The following is a 10,508-nucleotide window of genomic DNA, read 5'->3' as shown; positions in this document are numbered from 1 at the left end:
CAGTAATTCCCCAGGGTCACCAAGCAACTGAGTCCCACGGGCCCCTTCCTCCTGTCATTTTACTTGAAATACAGACCTTGAAAGGAGCACACAGCTATTTTCACACTAGATCTCCTCTGACAGAGCCATTAAAGCACCTGTCCTCCACGACAGAGCTTTCGAATGCTCCTCTCCCTTTGATAATGAGCACGTTTGGGGGCGGCCACTCTTGACCTTTGACGTCAGCTGCCATGTGTTCGGTAACAATTCGGTAATAATTCTGCGCTTTCGTTGGGAGGAACTTGAGAGTAAGTTTTAATTTGAGGGTAAGTTTGTGAGAAGTGGTAAGCTTTTGATGAATTTACAGAGTATTTTGGGGTTTGGGATGGTGAGTTTACTAGTCAGGACATGCGAGTTTCTGCTGCAATAACAAGCAGCACTCAGATCTCCTTGGCTGAATGCAGCAACACTCATTCTGCATGTCTCGTGGGACAGTTAGAGGGCTGCTGGTCATCGTAATCTCTTGGGGATCTAGATTGACAGAGGCTCTGCCACCTTAGGACGTCACCATGTAAATATGGCCCCAGAGTCACCATGGCAAAGCAAGAGATCACAGTGAGTCATACACCAGCTCTTTAATGGTTCTGCCTGAAAATAACAGGTCACTTCCTCTCAGATTGCATTGGCCAAGCAAGATCATATGTCCACATACCACTTCAAGGGGTGGGAAAGTGTGACCTTTCTGCGGGACTGAAAAGAGGGACACCTGGAATACTGGTGAGCCCTGGTAATGTCTGCCTTGCAGGAATACTAGCAGTGGAAAGGAACAAATCAACTTACAAAACATCTTCATTCATGTGAAGGTTTTCTCTTTGACACTTTGGATCTTAGCAAATTATTGGCTTTCTGAGTGGATGGATTAAAGAGAAGTATTATTTGGGGCTGGGCCCTTCTGGCACTCAATATCTCTATAATCTTATTTTTGTCTGCATGAAGGCATTACCATACATTTTCTGGGCTCTGAGCCAAGATGAGTCATTTGTCTGTTTCCTCGTCTCCATGGTGCCCTGGTCTTTGCCAGGACCAGCCGTCCCAGTCAGAACCTGCTCCAGGGATCCCAAATCCCCCAAGCCTGGTGCCCAGTTCCCCCCCCTCCTGCTCACTCAGTGGAACCCACACACGACAAGTGCCACCAGCAGGGTGAGGAGGCGCCAGGCACAATGCCACTTGGAGTCTGGTAAGTAACACTCGGTGCGGTGCCCGGATCAACATTTCATCACCTTAGGAGTGAGAAGGGCTCGTGACATTTTGGTGTCCCCTGAAACCCGCAGGGAGCCTTGGTGATTACGGGGTGGGGTCACTGTGTGAGGGTCTGCTGGACAGACCCACCCCCACCCCAGGCTCCGTGAAGATTAGAGTGGGCGAAACAGCAGAGTGAGCGTGTCAGATTCCTGTCCAGGATTAGGAAGGACTCAACTCTAGCCAAAATTCATCTCCCTCCAAAAGGGCAATAAAGGAAAAGAACCCAGTCCCAATTCCTCCGCAACATTACATACAAACACGAGGCGTGCGGGGAAGAGGCAGTTCGGCTAACCAGTGAGGGACACTTTGCCTGAAATGTCACGTGTTTCAGGCCGGCAAAGCAGAAGTTCTGTTCACAACCATGGTGTGAACCAGGGGCTGTTTCCAGGATGGAGAGGTGCCTCCTAAAACTGGGAAACAGAAGAAAACACAGCCTGTCAATTATTCACCATGCAGTCTAGCAATGATCCAGAATGTAGCCAGACACGGTGTGGTGGGCAGCTTCTAAAATCGCTCCAGTGAATGACCCCCACCTCCTGGTATTCCTGTGTAATTCCCTCTTTAGTTGGGCCGGACCTAGCGAGCTACTTGCCTCTAACGAGTAGAGCCACTTTTGGCTGCCTCTACTTGCAGCCAAAGTGAGGGACGTCACTTCTGAAACTGAGGTAGAGCCAAGACCGTGACTTCCATCTTGCTCCTACTTTCTTGTGCCCTCTCGCCGGCTCACTCCAAAGAAGCCGGCTCACATGCTGCGAGCTCCTGTGTGGAGGCCCACAGAGTAAGGAGGCAACGAGGCCTCCAGCCACCGCCAGCAAAGAACAGTCAAGTCAGTGCCCATGAGGAAGGAAGTCCAGCCCACAACCACTTGAGTCTGCTGAGAAGAAGATCCTCCGGCCCCAGTGAATCTTCGGATGAAACTGCCACCCCGGCTGACGTGTTGGTTGCAGCCTGTGAGAGGTCAGAGGGCCCAGCTAAGGCACCCCCAGATTCCAGACCCACAGCCTGTAGTAGTAGATGTGTGTTCCTCTAAGCTGCTAAAATTGGGGGTAACCTGGTACATAGCTACAGATAACTACCACACAGGGCTGAACCCAGTGGGCATGGAACTGCGACTACAACGATGACGCTGGACTGAATTTTTCTGCTGAAAAGAGCAGCTTTGAAATCAAATGATCCCAGCTTAGATTGAAGATGCCATTATCAAAAATGTTTAAGTGGGATGATTTTCTTTGAATGAAGCCTTATTGAAAAATTCCATTTGTTAAGCAAGCAGACTGAACATGGACGTGCTCTGGCTGAATTCAGGGTGGGGGCTCATTTGAGACTCTTGCTTTACCTTAGGCCCTGTGAGGACCCTCCTGTCAATCTTAAAGTCTCCATAAGAACCATTGGTCAGCAGATTGGGGCAGCCCCTCCCCAAGAATGCTCAGTGATAGGAAGCGACTTGGAGATAACCCAAGTCTCCCCCTGCCCGCCCTTGCCCCAGCATCCACTGTGTGAGTCCCCAGAGAAGCAGGGAGGGTAAAAACTTGTGGGGCATCTTGAAGGTACGGACAGGGCTTTCTCCCTTCTTTCAACTGCCCCTACTTCGCCCTCCGTTCCACCCTGAGAGAGACCCACATTGACATGCAGAGCTGCTGCTGCAGCACAGGCCAATTTGATCCAGCTGTCCCACCTAGGAGAAGGGCATGGTGGGAGCCCAAAGGGAAGGGATCTCCGATGATGGAATTCCAGGCCAGGGGCAGGCTGGTGGGATGACGGGCAGCCTCACCACCCCCATCAGCCCGGGTGAGGAGGACTCAGGATTCTGCCTCTCCAGCCAGAGGTGGACGCAGGACAAGGGCGCTGGGTCCCCACTGAGCCTCTTCCTGTGCACCTCAGAGCCCCCTTGTCCTCCAGCCCAGACCTGGAGGCCCATGAGATCCCAGTACAATCAGACCTGACAACTGATCTCCTGCTTTTCTGCGGCAGGAGGACGTCCAGGTCCCTGTGGGGAGAGGGCCGTGCCTGCAGCTCATCCCGAACCCTGACTGGTGATCAATGGACTAATTACAATATGACAAAGTGCTGTGGGGAGCAGGGCGTGCTCACTTCCCAACAGCAGAGCGAAAGTGCCCAGAGGGACCCGGAAGGTGAGCAGGGATGAGCCACCGCTGAGCGAAAGCGTCAAGAGAGCCCCCATTTCTGAGGTTAGCTAAGGAAGCTATGCATACTCATGGGGCAGACGGCATTTGGGGGTGAAGCTGACAATACCCTGGGCATGGCTTGGGTACTGGTGGCTTGATTTTTTAAAAAATATTTCACGCATACAGAAAAGTGTCGTGCAACAAAGCACTCCACACAAAATCAACCTTTATGAGCACAGGTGAGGCTTCTTGGCCACATTTACCTTCCTCGCTCTGAGGACCACCCCCTGAATGGGGTGCTTACTGTGCTAGAGCCTCTCTTTTTTTCCTAATTGCATTTGCATGCACTCCCACTTTTCCGGGGTGTTTTAACCTCTGTGTAGTGTTCCATGCCATTGCCTCCATCTGGGGGACGTTCAGGCTGGGCCCGTGTTTTTCACAGACAAAGCTGCGGTGAAGGTTCTAGAGCCTGGGTCCTTGCACAAGTTCCCAAGAGCAGCCTCTGACACACACGCACGGGAGCTAGGGGGCCGCTCCTTCAGGCCAGGCCAGGGCCAAGAAGAGGGAGAAAACAGAAAAGGGTCGGGAGCCCAAAGGGCCAATGGTCAGTTGTGGCTTCCATCTAGAACATCCTGTTTTGCAGGGTGCAATGTATGGCCTGACTCTCCACCTCTCCCCTACAAGTTTTTGATAACAGCACCTTGATTTTGCTCTAAGGATTTATCTTCTACACCGATTGGTGCCACCTCGGTGGAGTTGTGGATTGAGATGGCTTTTACCTCTTACCTCTTCCATCCTGGCCAAGAGTGGGCATTTGACCCCAGCTGGGACAGTCAGGCACCCTCTCACCTGAGAACTTGGACTTGTGGAGAAGAGACACCCCCTCTGGTATTGGCTGACACCCATCATGGTCTCCTGAAAAGATGGCCTGTCCATTACTTCTCCCTAGAACTCCAGGGCTGACTCAGTTCTTACTCTTTTTCAGACTTTCCTTCCAATCCGTGAACCTTCCATAAATTTGTTCTTTTGGGGGGGAGGCTGGCCAAACTGGCCCTGTGGTATGTAACCAAAGATCCTTGAGGGTGTTGGATGAGTCAAGGATCAATAGCAGAGGCAAGGGAAAGGGAAGGAGAGAAGTTCATTACTCACGGGCACTGAAGGTCATACCTACATGACTCCCCTGGAGGGGAGGTCAAGGCAGGGTGCAGGCAGAGAGAGCACAGGGAGACCTGGGCAGATGCCTTTATTAGGCCCCGTGGATGGAGCGCTTTGGGCTTCCTGGACTAAGGTTGGATCGGTCCATTCAAACCTGATAGAGCTGAGTTGGGTGAGCTTCACAGGGCAGAGGGTGTCTGGTCTAAGGGGTGCACCAGAGAATGGCTCTGAGCTGCTGGGGAGAGTGCTTATCACAGGGGGCACTGGGGGAGTTATTTCAGGAACTTGCCTCTTCTTGTGACTCTGCAGGCTGACGCTAGGTTATGCTGGAGGGGCCGGTGTCAGGTCCAGGCCCCCTTGGGCCTCTTGGCCACACGAAATGGGTGCTGAGGTGGTGATATTGTGGAATAGCTTATCTTGTGCGTCTTATTTTACCTTCATCGTTTGTAACTCTTCATCAGATAGTCTCCCTTACTTAGATTAATTTCATTAAGATGCTTTTTATTTTTATTTTTTTTCATAATGACACCTGGATCCTGTTTGGAAGATGGATTGTTTTGTAGAGGTGCCGTTGAGCATACAAAACACTGTATACACTTAGTAGGTCTAGTGAGTAGAACAGTTTGATACTAAATGAAATAAATACCCCCAGATACATGACCTTGAGAGTGAGGGCTACAAGGAGGCCTGTAAGAGCTGCACACCACCATGTAGACTGCCAGGGGATTTTCAGTATTACGGTGCCTGTTGGCTAAACTCTCAATGCAGTCTGAGACGTGGAGAGGTCTAAAAGATTAATGGTCGTAGCCAGGAAATGGCTCTCTTGGAAAAAATGACACAGTGAAATGCAAATACAGCCAAGATTAATGAAACAGATGAGACCACATTCTGTGCCGAACTAACATTTAAAACAATTCATGAAATCGGTTCAGTGGGAAGGCAGCCTGCGGGCCACAGAACAGTTTGCAGCCACAAGAGTTCCCAGTGGCCCCCGAAGTCAGGGCCCACCTGCGTATTGAAAGATGAGTCTGAACAAGCAGGTAGTCTGAGGGCTGTGGGGCAGCTCTGCTCCAAACGTAAATAAAGAAGCAAATAAACAAAGCCATTTACAGCGAGCACACGTCTTGGGGCTTAAAAATGTATTTTGAATTGAGTTATCAAGTCAGTAGTCCTCAGCTGATGAGAACAACATAAAAAGCAAAATGTAATGGTTGGTAAATATTAGAAGAGTTTTTATATCGAAATGCCTCTCTTCAAAAGGTGGGTAGAGAGCGTCGTGGGGTCCTGACTAGAGGAACCCTGGCCCCAATGCCACCGTGCAGAGGTGCCCTTTCACCGGATGCCCGGGGGGTGTGGGAGGCGACGCACCACAGGAAGGTTGCGGATGGTGGAAACCACGCCCTGTTTTTGCAGAATGGGAGCAGGAGAATTGTGAAAGGGGCATGGGAGGAGAGGACAGACAGGCCGACAGCCCAGCAAGCGTGTTCTCGGTCAGTTTAGGGAGCAGGAAGAGGTGGAGGCTTTTGGGCCTCGGATGCTTTGGAACTGTCCGCGCCCCCATGGCCCCTGGGCGGCGTGGGGGGGGGGGCACAGATGTGCCCTCCTCTGTCGGGTAATCTTGGCTCCACGCACAAAATGATTGTTCTGGCTTCTCTCTCTCTGATCGATCGGTAATTCAAAACTGCGTGAGCTGTATTTGGCCCTTCCCAAAGCAATGTGGATGTGCCTGCTCGCGGCAGTGCTGTGGGTGCACAGGACAAGGACGCACCTCCACTTTGCAGTCCCTCCAGGTCACAGAGAGCGTCATTGATTGGCTCCTGACACTCTGCCCTGGGCCTCCTTTTGGGTCTCCCTTCTCTCCGCGACCCATGACCCTACCTCTCCTCCCTTCCTGTTTCCTCCCTTCCCCTCCATCTTTCTATTTATCTCCCGTCTGGGTCTATCTTCTCTCCTATCTTCTTTTTCCCCTAAACATCTCCACAGGATTAAGTCTTGAAAGCCATTTCCATAAAACCATTGCAAAGGGGGCCGGAGCAGCATCTTTTTTAATGGGCCCAGGCCAATAGCTTTGAGAAATGAGGTGGCCGGCAGGGAAAACAAACTGTTAGTGTTACATCGAAATTTCGCTGTGGGTAGTGAAGAGTCACAGGAGGGACCCAAACACTCCAGGGTTTAAGGTGGACGAATTCCACTCCAAAAGCAATAAAATGGAAAGCCAACCACCAATTAGGTTTGAAATGGACCTCCCTGTCCCTAGAGATTTCGCAGTGACTAATGGCTTTGTCCCCAAGCGGAACACAGACCTACTTTGCTTTCACAGAGGCAAGGAAGAGTAATAAAGGTGGTGTCTCCGAGCAGCTCTGACTCAGCCGGGGCTCCGCCGTCCTCGGTTTAATAGCCTGATGCCTCTCAGCGGCGCTTCTTAATTAAGTCGCAATAAGAGACGGCCCTAAAGAAATCCCCAAACACCCAGGTTCTTGGTGTTCTTAATATTCTTATTAGTGCTAGTGCCCACAAAGGCTTGGAAGGAGGAGGTCTGCCGCCCACTGCAGTCCCCAGGAGCAGCGTGCCACCAAGGAAATGTGTATTTAAAGCAAGAGCGAAGTTATGAGACTGCTTTGTTTTAATTTAACATACCCTCCCCCTAGAAAGCGATTGCTCTGCCGAGGCAGCGTTAGGACAAGTATTCCATGCACATGGGCACAGCCTCTTCTTGAACAAGCAAGGCTGGGCTGATGTCGTGATAGCAATCACCCCCAAATCTCAGCCGTAATGCCATTGAAAATTTGTTGGTTCACGGATTAACTTTCATCTTATTTATGTTTTTTATTTTTTCCTCATGTGAGGTCTATCGAAGGCCTGGGTGGCCCTCAGGGGCACTGTCCCCATGCAGACTGGCCATCCAGGGGACTTCCGTCCTGCGGCATCGACCGTGCACCGTCACAGGGCAGGGCGGAGGTGCCAGGAGCTCCCGTGGCTGCTGTGAAATGCTTCCTCCATCCGCACCAACTGTCAGGAGTGAGTCTCCTGGCCCAGCGTAGCGTAGGGAGGACCGGAAATGATCTACCTCTGTCTGGAAGGATGGGAGACCACTCGTGAGCACGAACAGCCTCTCTCAAATCCTCGACAAGCCAAGTCACCACCTGCCACAATAGCTACATAACAATTGCAGAGCCACTAATAGGACACCAAACTTTTTTCCCCCAAATAATCAACAATTGTTTGCCAGGATGCGAGTGAACCTCTGGGTCAACCTGTGACCACGGAGACAGGTCTGGGGTGCCCTCAGGAGGAGGCTGTCCCATGAAACCTCCCCCGCCACCTGGAGTGAGGAGACCAAAGGAACAGACCCAGCTGCCCTGGGAATCCTGGGAGATTCCAGCAGCCACGCCTTCCATTGACCCGAATGATTGTCCAGCTTCCCAGTAGGGCTTGTCTTCATCCACTCCGCTCGTTGCGGTAGCCCCAGGCCCTGGAACGTGCCCAGCATAGGAGCTCAATACAGCACTCTTAAGTGAGTAAATTCCCAGAGCCTCAGTTTCCCCACCTGCCCCATCTGCCAACTGTATGGTCCTGTGCAGGGGGCAGCTGGTGTCGCTCGTGCTCTGGTCAGCAGAACTTGCGTAGACAGGGTGATGAGAAATCAGTTCCTGTTTTCCTGTCCTCACAGGGCGCCAGTCCATTATTTACTTGGAAAACCCAGATTTCTTCCAAACTTCACAGCTTTCGGAATCAACATTCCACTTCATGCTGAGCCCCGCCCTGCCTCCTTTGCAGTTAGTTAGCGGAGAGTTCAGTTGCCGCCTGCGTTTCAAACACTGGGTGTTTTTTGGCGCTTCTCTCTGCTCTAACACCTCGTCTCCCACGTCCGCTGTTCACACCCTGCTCCCCACTGGTCCCCATCACAGTAGCACCAGTGGCCACAGCTTCCCTGTCCTCAGGGCCACATGGCACACCATCCAAAGGGGGAGTTCCTTTGCTCCAGTGTTCCCAGCAGTAATAACCCCAAACTGCCTCTTTGGTGGGGGCAGGGCCAGTCACACTCCACTCCAAACCCAGGGCTATGGCCTGGGGTGACATGCAGAGTGACCCAGCTGGACCACCTGTGTGCCAAGCAGGTACACACTCCAGGCAGCATTGTGGGCACTGGCTAAAGAGTGGTGGAACAGACAGATAAAAATCCCTGTCCTCGTGAACTAGGGGTTACAGCGGACCGTTGCATCTGTGTTTTATTGCTGCTGTAACACATCACCACGAATGTAGTGGCTAAAACAACGTGCTTGGACTTCTGTCAGTTCTGGGAGTCAGAAATCCAGAATCGGTCCGACGGGGCTAGCATCCAGGTGTCCATGGAGCTGTGTCCCTTCCGGAGGCTACAGGGGAGAATCCATTCCGGCCTCTCCAGCTCCCAGAAGGCTGCCCACATTGCTTGGTTTGGGGCCCCTTCCTCCATCTGGGAAGCCAGCAAAGGTGGGTTGGGTCCTCGTCCTGTGTCTCTCTGACCTTGCTTCCATCACCACCTGCTCTCTGACCCTCACTCTCCTGCGCCCTGGGCTTACATTGGGTTCACCTGGTCAACCTCCCCATCTCCCCATTGCCAAGGTCAGTTGATTGGCAACCTAAGTTTCCCATTGCCGTGTAAGGGAACATACTTACAGGTTTGGGGGATTAAGGTGTGCTGTCTCTTGGGGGGCCACTGTTTTGCTCACCCCACCCGAGCAGTTACTCTGTGAGTCCTCAACACCTTCCATGTATTGACTGTGGCCCTCACCCCTAGACAGTTCCTGCTGGACAAACGAGGCAGGAGGATGTGGATTTTGCCCAAGGTGACACAGTCAGTCTGTGGCAGAGGCTGCTCCAGGAACCACGAGCTCAAGCCGCCCAGAGCTGCCTTTGGCTGAAGCAAAAGCAAACTCCCCATCAGGCCGACAGTTGGCGCTCCAGCAGGTGTCGGAGGTTAAAGTGGCAGAGCGGAGGAGGGGACTGGTTTCCATTTGGAGTTTGTTGAGGAGGCAGAACGTTTTTTGTCTTGCTTTGGTCTTACCTGTAGTATGAACATCCACTCATTGGTTTTCTCAGGGGACAAATATTTCTGGAGGTTCATGGTGTGCCAAGTATTATTTGTGCTAACTCACGTAATTTTTGCAGCCGCTCTAGGGGATGGTGTCCTGAGTATAGTCTTCCCTCGTTTTACAGACGTGAAAACTGAGACACAAAGATAGAAGTTCATTGGTGACATGCCTGAGTCCCCTTTTGGATGGAGGCCTCCACACTCCAGAGCCCAGACTCCCAGCATCACCCTTCACGCCAGGTCAAATGTCATGACCTCCATGTAGATATCCTTGACCCTCTCAGGCAGAATTCAGGACTCCCCCAGGGCTCCCTTGGGTTCTCTCATTCCTCTCGTAGGGCACTGCTCATATGGTTCTGTGCTTTTATCTGCATGTTTACCTTCCCGATAGGACGGCAGCTTCTTGGGCTTTTGTTCCCAGGGACTGGCGCATGCTGGGACCTTCCCCCATGTCTGGGTGTGAAGAACGACTGAATGGGTGGACTGCCTGACCTCGGTCGTTTCTATGAGCATCTCAGGTACTTCCTGCAGCCCAGACTTGTGCGCCTTTACCTGTGCCCCTGAGAGAGACACGGGGAGGTGTAGACAGAGATGGAGGGACAGAGTCACGGACAGAGAGACCCAGGATGAGATGGAGAGAGAGCCACAGGGGTCGGAGAGGCAGGGGGGCACATGTAAGCTTCATGAGGGAGGGCTGGGCCGGCTCTGTTTCTGTTCTGCTTTGACCTCCGTGTCTGATACACAGTAGAAGAAGAAGGAGGGAGGGAGGGAGGGAGGAAGGGAGGAAGGAAGGGAGGAAGGAAGGAAGGAAGGAAAAGTGGAAGAGAGGGAGGAAAAGGGGAAGGGAGCGAGGAAAGGAGAGAGGGCGGAAGGCA

Source organism: Sturnira hondurensis, unplaced genomic scaffold, assembly GCF_014824575.4.
Source record: "Sturnira hondurensis isolate 20B ecotype Veracruz unplaced genomic scaffold, ASM1482457v3 Scaffold0004690, whole genome shotgun sequence".
Classification (NCBI taxonomy): domain Eukaryota; kingdom Metazoa; phylum Chordata; class Mammalia; order Chiroptera; family Phyllostomidae; genus Sturnira; species Sturnira hondurensis.
The sequence above is the reverse complement of the archived record's forward strand: the minus strand, read 5'-3'. Positions refer to the sequence as shown.